Below are 16768 nucleotides of genomic sequence, written 5' to 3' on the forward strand. Positions count from 1 at the left end.
TAATGTGTGGAGGAAGATCTTCTTGTTCATATTGCATTTGTTGAGGTTCATCATCAATGATTGGACTTTCTTGTTCTTGTTCTTGAAGATTATCATGAAGAGGAACTTGATCATCCTCTTCAACTTGGGCTAAGGGTATCGGTTAAACAATAGGAGCTTGTGGTGGTATGGATGTTGAAGTAGTTTGATGATGTGTGAGACTTCCATCTTCTTCTTCATCATCATGAGGTTCTTGTTCCATAGGAAGAAGTGCACCAACACCCATGGTCAAAATGTCTTTAGAAGAATCTTCTTCACCTACATCACTTAGATCAACTTGCTCCCCATGGGAGCCATTAAATTCATCAAACACCACATCACAAGTTTCTAAAACACATCCACTGGATTTGTTGTAGACTCTATAGGCATGAGAGTTTGATCCATAGCCAACAAATATACCCTCAATTGTTTTGGATTGAAATTTTCCTAACCGTTCTCTTTTGTTGAGGATGAAACATTTGCACCCAAATATACGAAAGTACTTGACATTTGGCTTGTTTCCAGTTAGAAGCTCATATGGAGTCTTTTCCAATATAGTGCGGAGGAAGAGCCGGTTTGATGCATGGCATGCGGTGTTGACAGCTTCGGCCCAAAAACTATGTGGTGACTTGTATTCATCCAACATGGACCTTGCCATCTCTACAAGTGTACGGTTCTTCCTTTCAGCTACACCATTTTGCTGAGGAGTGTATGGAGCTGAATATTGATGCTCAATCTCTTCATCACTAAGAAATTCTTCCAAGGTATAGTTCTTGAACTCAGAGCCATTGTCACTTCTTATTGCCCGGATTTCTTTGTCAAACTTGCGTTGGGCTTGCTTGGCAAAATCAATGAAGGTGATCTTCGTTTCGTCCTTGGACTTGATGAAGAACACCCATGTATATCTTGAGTAATCATCAACAATGACAAGCCCATACTTTTTCCTACCAAGACTATCCCATGAAGGAGGCCCAAAAAGATCCACATGAAGGAGCTCCAGGGGCCTTGAAGTAGATACTATGTTCTTGGGTGGGTGCTTTGATTGATGTTGCTTCCCGGCTATGCATGCACTACAAACACGATCTTTCTCAAAAGAGACATTGGTTAGTCCAAGGATGTGATTCCCCTTTAAGAGATCTTGAAGATTTATCATGCCGACATGGGCTAGCCGGTGATGCCATAGCCACCCCTTGTCATCCTTGGCCATTAGACAAGTTTCATGGAATGCGCTCTCTTTTGAGAAATCAACCATGTAAAGGCTGCCATCCAACTCTCCAACAAAGGCTACTTCGAGAGTATCTCTCTTAAAGACTTTCACATCCGTTAGTCCAAAGAGTGTATCATAACCAACAGAAGCCAATTGGCGAACAGAAAGCAAGTGGTATTTAAGGGATTGGACAAGCATGACATTTGCAAGAGACATGTCATTTGTGATAGCCACCTTGCCCAACCCAAGTACCTGTCCTTTTGAACCTCCACCAAACATAATGCTCATGAATGGTTGAATAGCTTCCATGAAATCGTAGAGCAATTTGCTATCTCCGGTCATATGATTTGTACATCCACTATCAATCACCCATTTCACTCCACCGGAGAAGTTAACCTACACACAATTAGGACTTGGTTAGAGGCACCCATTTTGCAATGGGACCTCTCAAGTTAGTCACAAGGGTCTTAGGGACCCAAATAGCATAGAACCGGAATGCATTTCGAGGACCAACAAATTTGCAAAGACTTCTCCATCCTTAGTCTTACGAAGTACATAGGATGGAGGCATGAACTCTTTAGGCTTGTTGAGAGTGGGCATGCCCCTTGTGGCCTTCCCACTCACAACCTTACCTTTCTCCTTGTGCCCTTCTCTTACATATGTTTCTTTTAGAGGAGCTATGCACTTTTGAGAGGACGTCTTCTTCTTGCTTGTGCTTGGGTCAAACCCAAGTCCCTCTTTGGCAAACACCTCATTGTGTTGACTCAATATCTCATCAATATTATTTTGCCCTTGAGCACATGTCATGAGACCTTTCTCGATTTGAGCCTTGAGAAAACGATTTCCCTCAAGAATAGATGCTAGATCACTACTAGAATTAGTAGTACAAGCATCAACATTGATAATAGGAGAAGAGTAAGCCCTGGCTAGAGTTTCAAGATAAGTATGTCTGAGTGTATCAAAACTCTTAGTAAGAACGGTGAGCTCTTCTTCCTTAGTCTTGAGAGACACGGATAGAATCTCAGAATCCTTAGATAGAGAAGCATGAGACTTTACAAGCTTACTTTTATCATTCATTAACTCTTCACAAGAGTCAATAGCCTTTTCAAGGAGGCAAGATCATTAGTGTGAACATCAATATTTGCACCAATTTTTAAGCATAATTCATCATTTCGTGCTTCCTCATATTGGACTTTCCGCTCAAGGATTTCACATTTTTCCTTTTCCTCAGTGACGAGCTTTTCGAGTTCCTTAATGGTGATGGTGTTCTTACTCACCATCTTCATAAGCATACGAAACATAGTGAGCTTCTTTCCTTTGAGGGAGCACATGAACTTATTAAGTTTAGCAATCATAGGATCATCTAGATCATCATCCTCATAACTATCCTCTGCATCAAGATACTCATCACTAGGAGTAGAAGGAGTGAAGAGAGGAGGATTTGACCGTGGAGTTACCTTGACCTTGTCAGAAGAGCTTTGGTCCTCTCCATCTTCAACCATGGCCTTTGCCATTAGGCACTTGTGAGTGTTGCCCTTGTAATCTTTCATGTAGTTGTAGGTGACCACATCACCGCTCTTGTTTACTAACCTCAAGGTGTTTTGAGAGTCTTGAGCAACTCCCGCAACACCACTAACATCATCCAGATCGGATTCTTCTTGAGCAACCATTGCTTTTCCATCTCTCTTCTTGAGCTTGGAGTTCAAAGGATTTGGCAACTTCTTGTTGGGAAAGGTCTTGGGAAACCTTGGTTTATCCTCTCTCTTCTCATAAGGGCACTCGTTGGAGAAGTGGTTGGTTTCTTCACAGTTGTAGCATTTTCTTACTTTCTTCTTTGGAAATCTTCCCTTGAATTTTCCCGCGCTAAACTTCTTGACAAACAGAGCCATGTCTTCATATGAAGGGCCCTCGTCAGATTCAATCTCATCACCATCTTCATCGTCATCATCTTCTTCTTCTTCTTCACTTTGCTCATCTTCACATACATGCTTGGCCTACAATGCAAGATTGATCTTTGATGATGGGGAACCATGCATGGCAAGATGTTTTGTGGCATTAGCCTTCGACTCTTCAAATAGTTGAAAGGTGGATATGATGTCATCTGTAGTCATTTCCTTGAAGGTATGGTGTTGTCTTATGTCCCACACCATTTGATGGTGATATGGGGCTAGAGCATGAAGCAACTTATCCACAAGGAAACACTTAGTCATGTTGAATCCATCTTGTGTCTTGTCACACTCACATGACTCAATATCGGCAGTGAGAGTCATGAGATGCTCATGGAGTTGATTGGGGGTTTCACCTTTCTCCATACAAAATTTTTGCAATTGCCCCTTGGCAATTTCAAATTGAGCACTCCGGAGGGTAGAGGTGCCAGTCTTGGATCTTATAATACTTTCCCATAGTTCCTTGGCACATGTGATGTGTACGAACGGTCTCCTTTGCTTTTCAGCCATACCTCTCCTTATACACATGATTGCAGTGTCATTGAGGTTCTTGTCATATATTTCTCTTGGTGTGGGGTTCTTCGGATCAACCACATGATAGCCATACTCAATGATCTCCAGCATCTCATCGTTTCCATGTCGAAGATGATCCTGCATAGAAACTCTCCACAAAGCAAAATCGGAAGTGGCACTAAGTAAAGAAGGTTTGCCTTGATAATTATATCTTGGTTTCTCAACCTAAGGTCTTGAATAAAGCCAAGGAACACTGGCGTGTTCATTGCTAGGAGGTTGTTGACCAAGTGATGAAGTAGGCACAGTTGGCCTCGAACCCACACCACCCGAGAGTGGTGCAAGCACCGTGGACAATGTGGCTAATCTCATTTGGACCAAGGCCTCAAGAGAAGCATCATGCTCCTCTTTTTGCTTAGCAAGGGCCCGTTCTAGATCCTCAGACGTAAAGGACTTGTCTTCAGAAGAAGCCTCGCCTTTATCCTTAGGATCTACAACTAGGGGAGTCCCATCTGGGTTCATCTCGCTCTAGGGCGGTTAAGCCACAAGAATAGAGCACGAGGCTCTGATACCAATTGAAAGGATCGAGATGGACCTAGAGGGGGGGGGTGAATAGGTACAATTACAAAATTTTAATTATTACTTAGCAATTTTAGGCAATAATGCGGAATATGAAGATGAGCCTAACGATTACAAGTGAGTACTAAGTACTAAGCAAGTAACACAAGCATGTAAGTAAGCAAGCACAATATGATGTACGTAAGTGCAAAGAGACAAGTAACCACAAGTAGAGAGTTAGGGTTAGGAATAACCGCAACTCCAGGAGACGAGGATGTATGCCGATGTTCACTTCCTTGGAGGGAAGCTAGTCACCGTTAGAGAGGTGTATGTTACCACGAAGGCACACCAATGCCACGAAGGCTCACCCTATTCTCCCTTTGAGACAACACCACGGAGGCGTTTCTCAACCACTAGTGGTAGACCTTGGGGTGGTCTCCAAACCCTCACAAACTTTTCCGAGGGTAATCACAAAGTTCGATTCCTCTCCGAATGACTCCTACGGCCTAGGAGTCTCCATTTGGTGTGGAGGAGTGAGAGAGAGTAAGAAATGTGTTCTAGGGTTTGTTCAAAGTGAGTGGTCGACCTTATCCTGTGGAAGGGAAAGGCATATATATAGTGGGTGAGAAAAGGTGACCATTTGGGATACATAAGTGCACATGATAGGTCGGACGTCGGGAGAACATCGGACATCCAGAGGCACAAATAGGTCCGGACGTCCGACAGTCATCGGACGACTAGCCGCTGTGAACCTGTGAGCCACGACCCAGTACATAGGACATGGACATCCGAGACGGGCCAGACATTCGGACCCCGGATGACCGGAGAGTCCGGAAATCCGTAAAAGTGGTTCTGTTGTGAAAGTATTGGACGTCCGGAGAGTTCCGGACATCCATAAAAACCACTTTGTAAAGGAACACCGGACGACCAAAGGGAGCCGGACGTCTGGGCAGCTGAGAGGGACTGGACGTCCGTAGAGCACCGGACGTTCGGAGGCAAAGTATAGGAACAGTGGATTTGAGCAAGTTTTTCACTAGATCCAACGATCCCCTCTTAATAGTGCGGGATCCCTATACTCAAGAACAAACCATAAACGAAGTCAATGTCTTGTATCTCCATTCTTGAGTTATATGCCTTTTGTCCCTAGTCATGATCCATGCACATGGTCTTTGAGACATAATCCTGAGATATACTTGATAAACATGATTACTCCCTAGCATATGTGTTGTCATCAACATCAAAATATGATTAAGGGCATGATTGCACTTTCAGTTGCACAAGGGTCGAGAAGGAAGAATGGATCGCTGAACATTCAAAAACAAGGCTGCACGTGGAGTGATGAAATATCAAGTGATCGGTGGGGAGGGCGGGCTGATGTCGATTGTTTATTTTCTCGTGCTGTGGTTATAAGAACGGCTTGTAGTTAATTTGCTGTAGTTATAGAAACAAAATAAATTTAAATAAGAATGCCTTTTGTTTCTTTATGTATTTTTACTCGAGGGAGAAAAATATCAGAGGCACAGGTTTCCTTGTTATTTTCCGCAGCCGCGTTGGTTTCTGAACGTGGATGTTGTAAGCATACAAGCATGCTTCTCTGCTGCGTGACAGAGAGATAAAAATAACCGAAGGGCACATGCATCCATGGCCACGCCACTGGTGAGTGTTCAACAGTGACTCTCACGGTTGCATGGTAAACGCATAGACGTGACTCTATGTAATACCACACCATGCCTCCACGTGTTGACGTCCCGTGTCTCTCTGTTTGAACGAGTCAACGGGATCGTTCGGAAGACAGACACAAGTTAACATGACTCTATATAATACCGATTGATGCCTTTGTGTGCTTCCCACCCGTGCTTCCAGCGTGGAACAGATTCTTTTAATGTATGTATGTGTCGTAAAAAATTAAAACTCAGAGGGGCACACCCGTTCCTGGTCTGCGTGTTCAACAGTGCATATTATATAATCAAAGCCGTGACTGTTCAGCAGTGCATCTGTACAACCATGCTTTCACCTTGTCGTGGCATCGTGGCGTTCATTCTCTGCCTGAAAAACGTGCCTTCCACAGCCGTCCTACTATGCGCCTGACAAAGGAGCAATGCCAGCCGATAGTGCTTCTTCTATTACTAAAAGTGTGGTCCTCGTTGCTTCACTTCCATGTGTTTGACAGTGGCTCCTTGGTACAGAACCGTGGTTGTACAGAGTTCTTGCCCGTACTTTTAAGGACAGTGTCTCTCGGATCGTCCATTCATTGCCTCAGAAAGTAAACATTGAGGGTTCACATCTGAATCCAATTTCGTTGTGTTTCTGTAGTAAACGCACGGACATGACTCTATATAATACCACACCATGCCTCCACGGGTTCACGTCCGTGCCTCTCCGTCTGAACGAGTCGACGGAATCGTTCAGAACACAAACACAAGCTAACATGACTCTATATAATATCGCACGATGTCTTTGTGTGCTGCCCACCCGTGCTTCCGGTGTGGAACATATTCTTTTAATGTATGTATGTTCTGTAAAAAATTAAAACACGGAGGGGCACGCCCGTGCCTGGTCTGCGTGTTCAACAGTGCATCTCGCATAATCAAAGCCGTGACTGTATTTAATGTTTCAAGCAGGCATCTACAATTTACAGAAAAAATAAAGGAGAGGTAATTAATATGTACCTTTCCCGTCCCCCTCACTATTTAAGTTGCTTTGTGGGTCAACGGGTTATAATCCATTTTTCCAGATCCACCTCACTGAGCACTTGTCGTCTGCGGTGCGACCCTTGCAATGGAGATGGAGATGGAATGTGCTACTCCTAGCTCCAAGAGGGCGAGAGTGGCGCCATCGGTGATGCCGCCTTCTGGTGGTGTGCTGGTCGCCGTAGGGGAGGGAAGCAACAAGTGTGCTCTTCCTCGATCCAAGGAGGAAGAAGAGGGTCTCGTCTGGACCTCATCAGCGACCTCCCGGACGCCGTCCTAGGTGAGATCATCTCTCGTCTCCCCATCAAGGAGTGCATCCGTACTCAAATCCTCGCTCGTAGGTGGCGTCCTTTATGGCCCACCACTCTTCTGAATCTCGACTATCGCGAGATCTCTATTGCCCGTCTTTTTAACGATGGAGAAACAGTTCATATTGTGACCATCTTCAAGCTGTCCGTCGTCACCGAGGCCGTCTTCAGATGTTATATCGGAACTCGGCGCTCTCAAAATTATGTCGTTAATGTTGTCAGTGTTCCGGAATTCATCCTGTCCAGTCATGCTGGCTCAGTTAGCCGCCTCTATATCCCGGTGTGCTACCTGCAGTGCAGACCATCCATCTTTGCTGCCTGGCTCTGATCCTTAAAGATGAACAATCTCCAGATTCTTGAGTTCTACTATCTTTTCCCAGGATTCGTGATGCAAGAGGTCACACCACTAGGTGTATTCATCGTGCCCTCAGCGCCGGAGTCCGTGTTTCGATTTTCCTCTTCTTTGCACACCCTCCGCTTTGCTCTTTGCAATATACCGGACAATTATGCAGGGATGCTTAAGCTACCGTGGGTGAAAAGACTATCGCTTGTGGAAGTTCATATATTAGAGGTCTCGCTTCAAAGCAAAATCCACTCTAGTTGCCCTACACTTGAGTCTCTGCTGCTTGTTTTCAGTGGGGGAGTTCGTTGCATCACAATAAACACGTATAACCTTGTAAGCATTGGCATTTGTTGTAAATACGGAAAACTCATTATTGAGGATGCGCCTTCGCTTCAACGGTTGATCCGCGATAAAGAGGAGGACCACTGTTCGATTACTGTTGTCTCTGCACCTAAACTGGAGACACTGGGTGAATTCGTGTTCGTGTCTCCGCCCACATGTGTTGAGGTACCGACTTTCCCTGATTCTGGAATAGGGTGATGACTTGTTCTGATGTTTGTTCTATTAATTTGATGAACTATGTTCTTTGCTTCATGCCGGGTGAGGATTTGGTGGTAACCGGTGTCTCGGCACCTGAACCGTATCCACGTCGTCTCACATGTCTTGCGGTATTGAGTTTTGACAATACTTCCAGCTTCATCTTGTTTGAGAGGAAACCAATTTAATTTGTCCAACCTTTAATCTATTAGTTTTGTGATGCATCTTCTGTTAATTTTTATGAAGTGTTTTGGGGCAGTCAGTCTAACAATAATGCGGCAATCTGTCAAGACCTTGTTCATCTACATGCGTTATAAAGTGGACATCATTGTTGAATTGTTGCAAGTCTTTCCAAAACTGGAGAACTTGTTTGTCAAGGTGATGATCTTGAGAAATGTGCATATTGTAGTTCTCCTTCCATTTCAAAATGTTTATGTTAAATTTGACTGAAGTGGATACATACATACATATCTTTTTCTATGGACGCTAAGTATTTTCAACCTTTCATGTATTTTTAGGGACGGTTGATGTGTCGTTCTGAAAAAAACATATGGCGTCGTAGGCACCGACAGTTTCTCAAACATCACGACATTTGTATGAAGACAGTAACGCTGGAAGATTATATTCCTTGCCGGGGTAACGAGGAATTTGCGACGTTCTTTGTTCTATGTGCAAAGGATCTGGAGAGCATTGACATTAAGTTTGTGTAACCTCCCGCGGAGTTCACAGAAGTATTTTACGAGGAGCAACAAGGGCTTCTGAAGTGGCACAAAAAGGCTTCTAAACACGCTCGTCTTTGATTATCACGAAGTTGCACCCACATGCGTCAGTATTTAAGAAATAGGAGTGTTGAATATCTGGATTTGATGGATCCATTCAGATGTTCATGCTGAAGAATAGGTCTTGAGATGGTTGCTCATGTTCTTGGGAGTATTTTATTGTCATGAAGTTTTGGAGTTCGCGTTTTGTGTAAACCTTGTCGAACAACTTTTGTTCTATTTGCACTGTTTGTAGGCTTTGTTTGTCTTTGTGCTATGAACAACCACGAATGAGCTTGCAACTGATGAAATCAATCTACCTTTCTGTCTTTTTATGTTTATGCTACTTTATGTCATAGTCGCCAGTCATGTGGAAATGCGCCAATAAACGTGTGCCTCTTTCTGTCTCTCGAATTGGTTGTTACATGTCTCACAGAGTAAGCAGAAAGTGTTGACATATAAACCCGATTCTGTTAGGTTTCTATAATAAACGCACATACGTGCCCATGCCTCCATGGTCTTCATGTGCGTGCCTCTTCTTCTGACCGAGTCCACCGACCCATTCGGAATACCAAAAGAAAATCTTTGTGCGTGACTGTATATAATAGCTCACCATACCTTTAAGCGCTTTATGCCCGTGCTTGCGACCCTGAAACACACACATGCACGAACGTCCACGCCTTTATCAAATAATATATGTAGAATCAAGAAAGAAGCATTACGCGACTCAATACGGAGCCATGTCCTTATGGAATTCACGTCCGTCCTTTTAAATACAAGGATATAAGCTTTTAAACACAGCGTCTCTCACGTAGGCCATTCCGTGCCTCACAGAGTAAACGCCCGTGGCTGTGCGTAACACAAAGGTTCAGTTCTGTGGGCTAAACGCCCGTGCAGCTCCATCTGATCGAGTCACAGGCGAGCATGATTCTATGTAATTCCACGGACCATGCCTTTGAGCGTTGCATGCTCGTGCCTATGAGCCGAAACACCCGTGCCTCTCCGTCTGAACGAGTCGACGGAATCATTAAGAACACAAACCCAAGCGAACATGACTCTATATAATACCACACCATGCCTTTTTGGGCTTTCCATGCGTGCATGTGTATGTTTTCTTCCGCAATAGTGAAGGAAAATGACCGTTCTTTGTTTTCTACCGCAACAGTGAAGGAAAAATATAATTTATAGTTGTCATCCAATTGGTCGACGTCCCCTCCCCTCCCTTCCTCACACGCGAGATGTGCCCGCAGTGAAGACCTAGCCATTTTTTAAGATCCACGCCACATATAGCGGTGCTCGCAAGCGGCGCAAATCCAGCAACGGAGACAGAGATGGAGATCCGGCCAGGTTCCCCGACCAACAAGAAGGAGAGGTTCGCGCCACCGGCGACTTCGTGCTCTGGCGACATGGCGGTAGCGGCCAGAAGCGGCGCGTGCCCGCTCAGTGGTTCGGAGAAGCAGGAGTCTTGCCCGGACCGCATCAGCGACCTCCCGGACGGTGTCCTCGGTGAGATCATTTCCCATCTGTCCACTAAGGAGGGCACCCACACTCAAATCCTCGCACGTCGGTGGCGCCCTCTGTGGCGCGCCACTCCTCTGAATCTTGATTGCAGTGAGATCCTGATGTCTACTACACAACATTCTTCTTGTAGACGTTGTTGGGCCTGCAAGTGCACAGGTTTATAGGACAGTAGCAAATTTCCCTCAAGTGAATGACCTAAGGTTTATCAATCCGTAGGAGGCGTAGGATGAAGATGGTCTCTCTCACGCAACCCTGAAACCAAATAACAAAGAGTCTCTTGTGTCCCCAACACACCCAATACAATGGTAAATTGTATAGGTGCACTAGTTCGGCGAAGAGATGAAGATACAAGTGCAAAATAGATAGTAGATAAAGGTTTTTGTAATCTGAGATAATAAAAACAGCAAGGTAGCGAGCGATAAAAGTGAGCGTAAACGGTATTGCAATGATAGGAAACAAGGCCTAGGGTTCATACTTTCACTAGTGCAAGTTCTCTCAACAATAATAACATAGATAGAACATATGAAAAGCCCTCAACATGCAACAAAGAGTCACTCCAAAGCCACTAATAGCGGGGAACAAACGTAGAGATTATGGTAGGGTACGAAACTGAAGGAAATATGCCCTAGAGGCAATAATAAAGTTATTATTTATTTCCTTATTTCATGATAAATGTTTATTATTCATGCTAGAATTGTATTAACCGGAAACATAGTACATGTGTGAATACATAGACAAACATAGTGTCACTAGTATGCCTCTACTTGACTAGCTCGTTGAATCAAAGATGGTTAAGTTTCCTAGCCATAGACATGAGTTGTCATTTGATTAACGGGATCACATCATTAGGAGAATGATGTGATTGACTTGACCCATTCCATTAGCTTAGCACTTGATCGTTAAGTATGTTGCTATTGCTTTGTTCATGACTTATACATGTTCCTGTAACTATGAGATTATGCAACCCCCGTTTACCGGAGGAACACTTTGGGTGCTACCAAACGTCACAACATAACTGGGTGATTATAAAGGAGTACTACAGGTGTCTCCGAAGGTACATGTTGGGTTGGCGTATTTCGAGATTAGGTTTTGTCACTCCGATTGTCGGAGAGGTATCTCTGGGCCCTCTCGGTAATGCACATCACTATAAGCCTTGCAAGCAATGTAGCTAATGAGTTAGTTACGCAATGATGCATTACGTAACGAGTAAAGAGACTTGCCAGTAACGAGATTGAACTAGGTATTGGATACCGACGATCGAATCTCGGGCAAGTAACATACCGATGACAAAGGGAACAAAGTATGTTGTTATGCGGTTTGACCGATAAAGATCTTCGTAGAATATCTAGGAGCCAATATGAGCATCCAGGTTCTGCTATTGGTTATTGACCAAGAATAGTTCTAGTTCATGTCTACATAGTTCTCGAACCCGTAGGGTCCGCACGCTTAAGGTTTCGATGACAGTTATATTATGAGTTTATGAGTTTTGATATACCGAAGGAGTTCGGAGTCCCGGATGAGATCGGAGACATGCCAAGGAGTCTCGAAATGGTCGAGACGTAAAGATCGATATATTGGACGACTATATTCGGACTTCGGAAAGGTTCCGAGTGATTCGGGTATTTTTAGGAGTACCAGAGAGTTACGGGAATTCGCCGGGGAGTATATGGGCCTTATTGGGCCATACGGGAATAGAGGAGAGAGGCCGAAAGGAAGGAGGCGCGCAGCCCCCCTCTGGTCCGAATTGGACAAGGGGTGCGGCCCCCTTTTCCTTCCTCCTCTCCCCCTCTTTCCCCCTTCTCCTACTCCAACAAGGAAGGAGGGAGTCCTACTCCCGGTAGGAGTAGGACTCCCCTTGGCGCGCCCCTCCTAGGCCGGCCGCCCCCTCCCCCCTTGCTCCTTTATATATGGGGGCAGGGGGGCACCTCTAGGCACAACACAAGTTGATCTACGGATCATTCCTTAGGCGTGTGCGGTGCCCCCCTCCACCATATTCCACCTCGGTCATATCGTCGCGGAGTTTAGCCGAAGCCCTGCACCGGTAGAGCATCATCATCGTCACCACGCCATCGTGCTGACGGAACTCGTCCCCGAAGCTTTGCTGGATCGGAGCCCGGGGATCGTCATCGAGCTGAACGTGTGCTGAACTCGGAGGTGCCGTACGTTCGGTACTTGGATCGGTCGGATCGTGAAGACGTACGACTACATCAACCGCGTTGTCATAATGCTTCCGCTTACGGTCTACGAGGGTACGTGGACAACACTCTCCCCTCTTGTTGCTATGCCATCACCATGATCTTGCATGTGCATAGGGAAATTTTTGAAATTACTACATTCCCCAACAGTGGCATCTGAGCCTAGGTTTTATGGTTTGATGTTATATGCACGAGTAGAACACAAGTGAGTTGTGGGCGATATAAGTCATACTGCTTACCAGCATGTCATACTTTGGTTCGGCAGTATTGTTGGATGAAGCGGCCCGGACCGACATTACGCGTACGCTTACACGAGACTGGTTTTACCGCCGTGCTTTGCACACAGGTGACTAGCGGGTGTCAGTTTCTCCAACTTTAGTTGAACCGACTGTGGCTACGCCCGGTCCTTGAGAAGGTTAAAACAGCACCAACTTGATGAACTATTGTTGTGGTTTTGATGCGTAGGTAAGAACGGTTCTTGCTCAGCCCGTAGCAGCCACGTAAAACTTGCAACAACAAAGTAGAGGACGTCTAACTTGTTTTTGCAGGGCATGTTGTGATGTGATATGGTCAAGACGTGATGAGATATAAGTTGTTGATGAGATGATCATGTTTTGTTGAAGTTATCGGCAACTGGCAGAAGCTCTATGGTTGTCTCTTTGTTGCATAAGATGCAAGTGCCAAATAATTGCTTTACTTTATCGCTATGCGATAGCAATAGTTGGCGAGACGACCATGTGACGACACATTGATATAGATCAAGATGATGAAGATCATGGTGTCGTGCCGGTGACGATAGAGATCATGACAGTACTTTGGAAATGGAGATCAAAGGCGCAAGATGATCGTGGCCATATCATGTCACATATTTTGATTGCATATGATGTTTATCTGTTATACATCTTATTCTGTTTTGTTTGACGGTAGCATTATAAGATGATCTCTCACTAATTATCAAGAAGTGTTCTCCCTGAGAATGCACCGTTGCCAAAGTTCGTCGTGCCCAGACACCACGTGATGATCGGGTGTGATAAGCTCTACGTCCATCTACAACGGGTGCAAGCCAGTTTTGCACACGCGGAATACTCAGATTAAACTTGACGAGCCTAGCATATGCAGATATGGCCTGGAACACGGAGACCGAAAGGTCGAGCGTGAATCATATAGTAGATATGATCAACATAATGATGTTCACCATTGAAAGCTACTCCATTTCACGTGATGATCGGTTATTGTTTAGTTGATTTGGATCACGTGATCACTTAGAGGATTAGAGGGATGTCTTTCTAAGTGGGAGTTCTTAAGTAATATGATTAATTGAACTTAAATTTATCATGAACTTAGTCCTGGTAGTATTTTGCAAATTATGTTGTAGATCAATAGCTTGCGTTGTTGCTTTCATATGTTTATTTTGATATGTTCCTAGAGAAAATTGTGTTGAAAAATGTTAGTAGCAATGATGCAGATTGGATCCATGATCTGAGGTTTATCCTCATTGCTGCGTAGAAGAATTATGTCCTTGATGCACCGCTAGGTGACAAACCTATTGCAGGAGCAGATGCAGACGTTATGAACGTTTGGCTAGCTCAATATGATGACTACTTGATAGTTTAGTGCACCATGATTAACGGCTTAGAATTGGGACTTCAAAGACGTTTTGAACGTCATGGACCACATGAGATGTTCCAGGAGTTGAAGTTAATATTTCAAGCAAATACCCGAGTTGAGAGATATGAAGTCTCCAACAAGTTCTATTGCTAAAAAGATGGAGGAGAATCGCTCAACTAGTGAGCATGTGCTCAGATTGTCTGGGTACTACAATCGCTTGAATCAAGTGGGAGTTAATCTTCCAGATAAGATAGTGATTGACAGAGTTCTCTAGTCACCATCACTAAGTTAGTAGAACTTTGTGATGAACTATAGTATGCAAGGGATGACGAAAACAATTCCCGAGCTCTTCGTGATGTTGAAATCGACGAAGATAGAAATCAAGAAAGAACATCAAGTGTTGATGATTGACAAGACCACTAGTTTCAAGAAAAGGGCAAAGGGATAGAAAGGGAACTTCAAGTAGAATGACAAGCAAGTTGTCACTCCCACGAAGAAGGTCACAGCTAGACCAAAGCCTGAAACTGAGTGCTTACACTGCAAAAGAAATGGTCACTGGAAGCGGAAATGCCCTGAATATTTGGTGGATAAGAAGGATGGCGAAGTGAACAAGGGTATATTTGATATACAAGTTATTGATGTGTGCCTTACTAGTGTTTATAGTAGCCCCTGAGTATTTGATACTTGTTCAGTTGCTAAGATTAGTAACTCGAAACAGGAGTTATATAAACAGAGACTGGTTGAAGGGGAAGTGACGATGAGTGTTGGAAGTGGTTCCAAGATTGATATGATCATCATCGCACACTCCCTATACTTTCGGGATTAGTGTTGAACCTAAATAAATGTTATTTGGCGTTTGCGTTGAGCATGAATATGATTTGATCATGTTTATTGCAATACGGTTATTCATTTAAAATCAGAGAATAATTGTTGTTCTGTTTAAATGAATAAAACCTTTGATGGTCATACACGCAATGAAAATAGTTTGTTGGATCTCGATCGTAGTGATACACATATTCATAATATTGATGCCAAAAGATGCAAAGTTGATAATGATAGTGCAACTTATTTGTGGCACTGCCGTTTGGGTCATATCGGTGTAAAGCGCATGAAGAAACTCCATAAAGATGGATTTTCGGCATCACTTGGTTATGAATCATTTGATGCTTGCAAACCATGCTTTTTGGGCAAGATGACTAAAACTCCGTTCTCTGGAACAATGGAACGAGCTACTGACTTATTGGAAACAATACATACCGATGTATGCGGTCCAATGATGTTGATGCTCGTGGCGGGTATCGTTATTTTCTGACCTTCACAAGATGAATTGAGCAGATATGAGTATATCTACTTGATGAAACATAAGTCTGAAATAATTGAAAGGTTCAAAGAATTTCAGAGTGAAGTGGAAAAATCATCGTAACAAGAAAATAAAGTTTCTACGATCTGATCGCGGAGACGAATATTTGAGTTACGAGTTTGGTCTTCAATTAAAACAATGTGGAATAGTTTCACAGCTCACGCCACCTGGAACACCACAATGTTATGGTGTGTCCGAACGTCGTAACTGCACTTTATTGGATATGGTGCAATCTACGATGTCTCTTATCGGTTTTACCACTATCGTTTCGGGGTTGTGCATTAGAGACAGCTGCATTCACGTTTAAAAGGGCACCATCTAAATCCGTTGAGATGACACTGTATGAACTATGGTTTAGCAGTAAACCTAAGTTGTCGTTTCTTAAAGTTTGGAGTTGCGATGCTTATATGAAAAAGTTTCAACCTGATAAGCTCGAACCCAAATCGGAGAAGTGCGTCTTCATAGAATACCCAAAGGAAACTGTTGGGTACTCCTTCTATCACAAATCCAAAGGAAAAACATTCGTTGCTAAGAATGGATCCTTTCTAGAGAAGGAGTTTCTCTCGAAAGAAGTGAGTGGGAGGAAAGTAGAACTTGATGAGGTAATTGTACCTGCTCCGTTATTTGAAAGTAGTTCATCACAGAAATCTGTTCCTGTGACTACTACACCAATTAGTGAGGAAGTTAATGATGATGATCATGAAACTTCAGATTAAGTTACTACAGAACCTCGTAGGTCTTCCAGAGTAAGATCCACACCAGAGTGGTACGGTAATCCTGTTCTTGAAGTCATGTTACTAGACCATGATGAACGTACGAACTATGAGGAAGCGATGATGAGCCCAGATTCCGCGAAATGGCTTGAGGCCATGAAATCTGAGATAGGATCCATGTATGATAACAAAGTATAGACTTTGATTGACTTGCTCGATGATCAGCAAGCCATGTTAAATAAATGGATCTTCAAAAGGAAGACGGACGTTGATAGTAGTGTTACTATCTACAAAGCTCGACTTGTCGCAAAAAGGTTTTTGACAAGTTCAAGGTGTTGACTACAATGAGATTTTCTCAACTGTAGCGATGCTTAAGTCTATCCGAATCATGTTAGCAATTGCCACATTTTATGAAATCTGGCAAATGGATGTCAAAACTGCATTCCTTAATGGATTTATTAAAGAAGAGTTGTATATGATGCAACCAGAAGGTTTT

This window comes from Triticum dicoccoides, chromosome 4B (genome assembly GCF_002162155.2).
Source record: "Triticum dicoccoides isolate Atlit2015 ecotype Zavitan chromosome 4B, WEW_v2.0, whole genome shotgun sequence".
In the NCBI taxonomy this organism is placed as follows: domain Eukaryota; kingdom Viridiplantae; phylum Streptophyta; class Magnoliopsida; order Poales; family Poaceae; genus Triticum; species Triticum dicoccoides.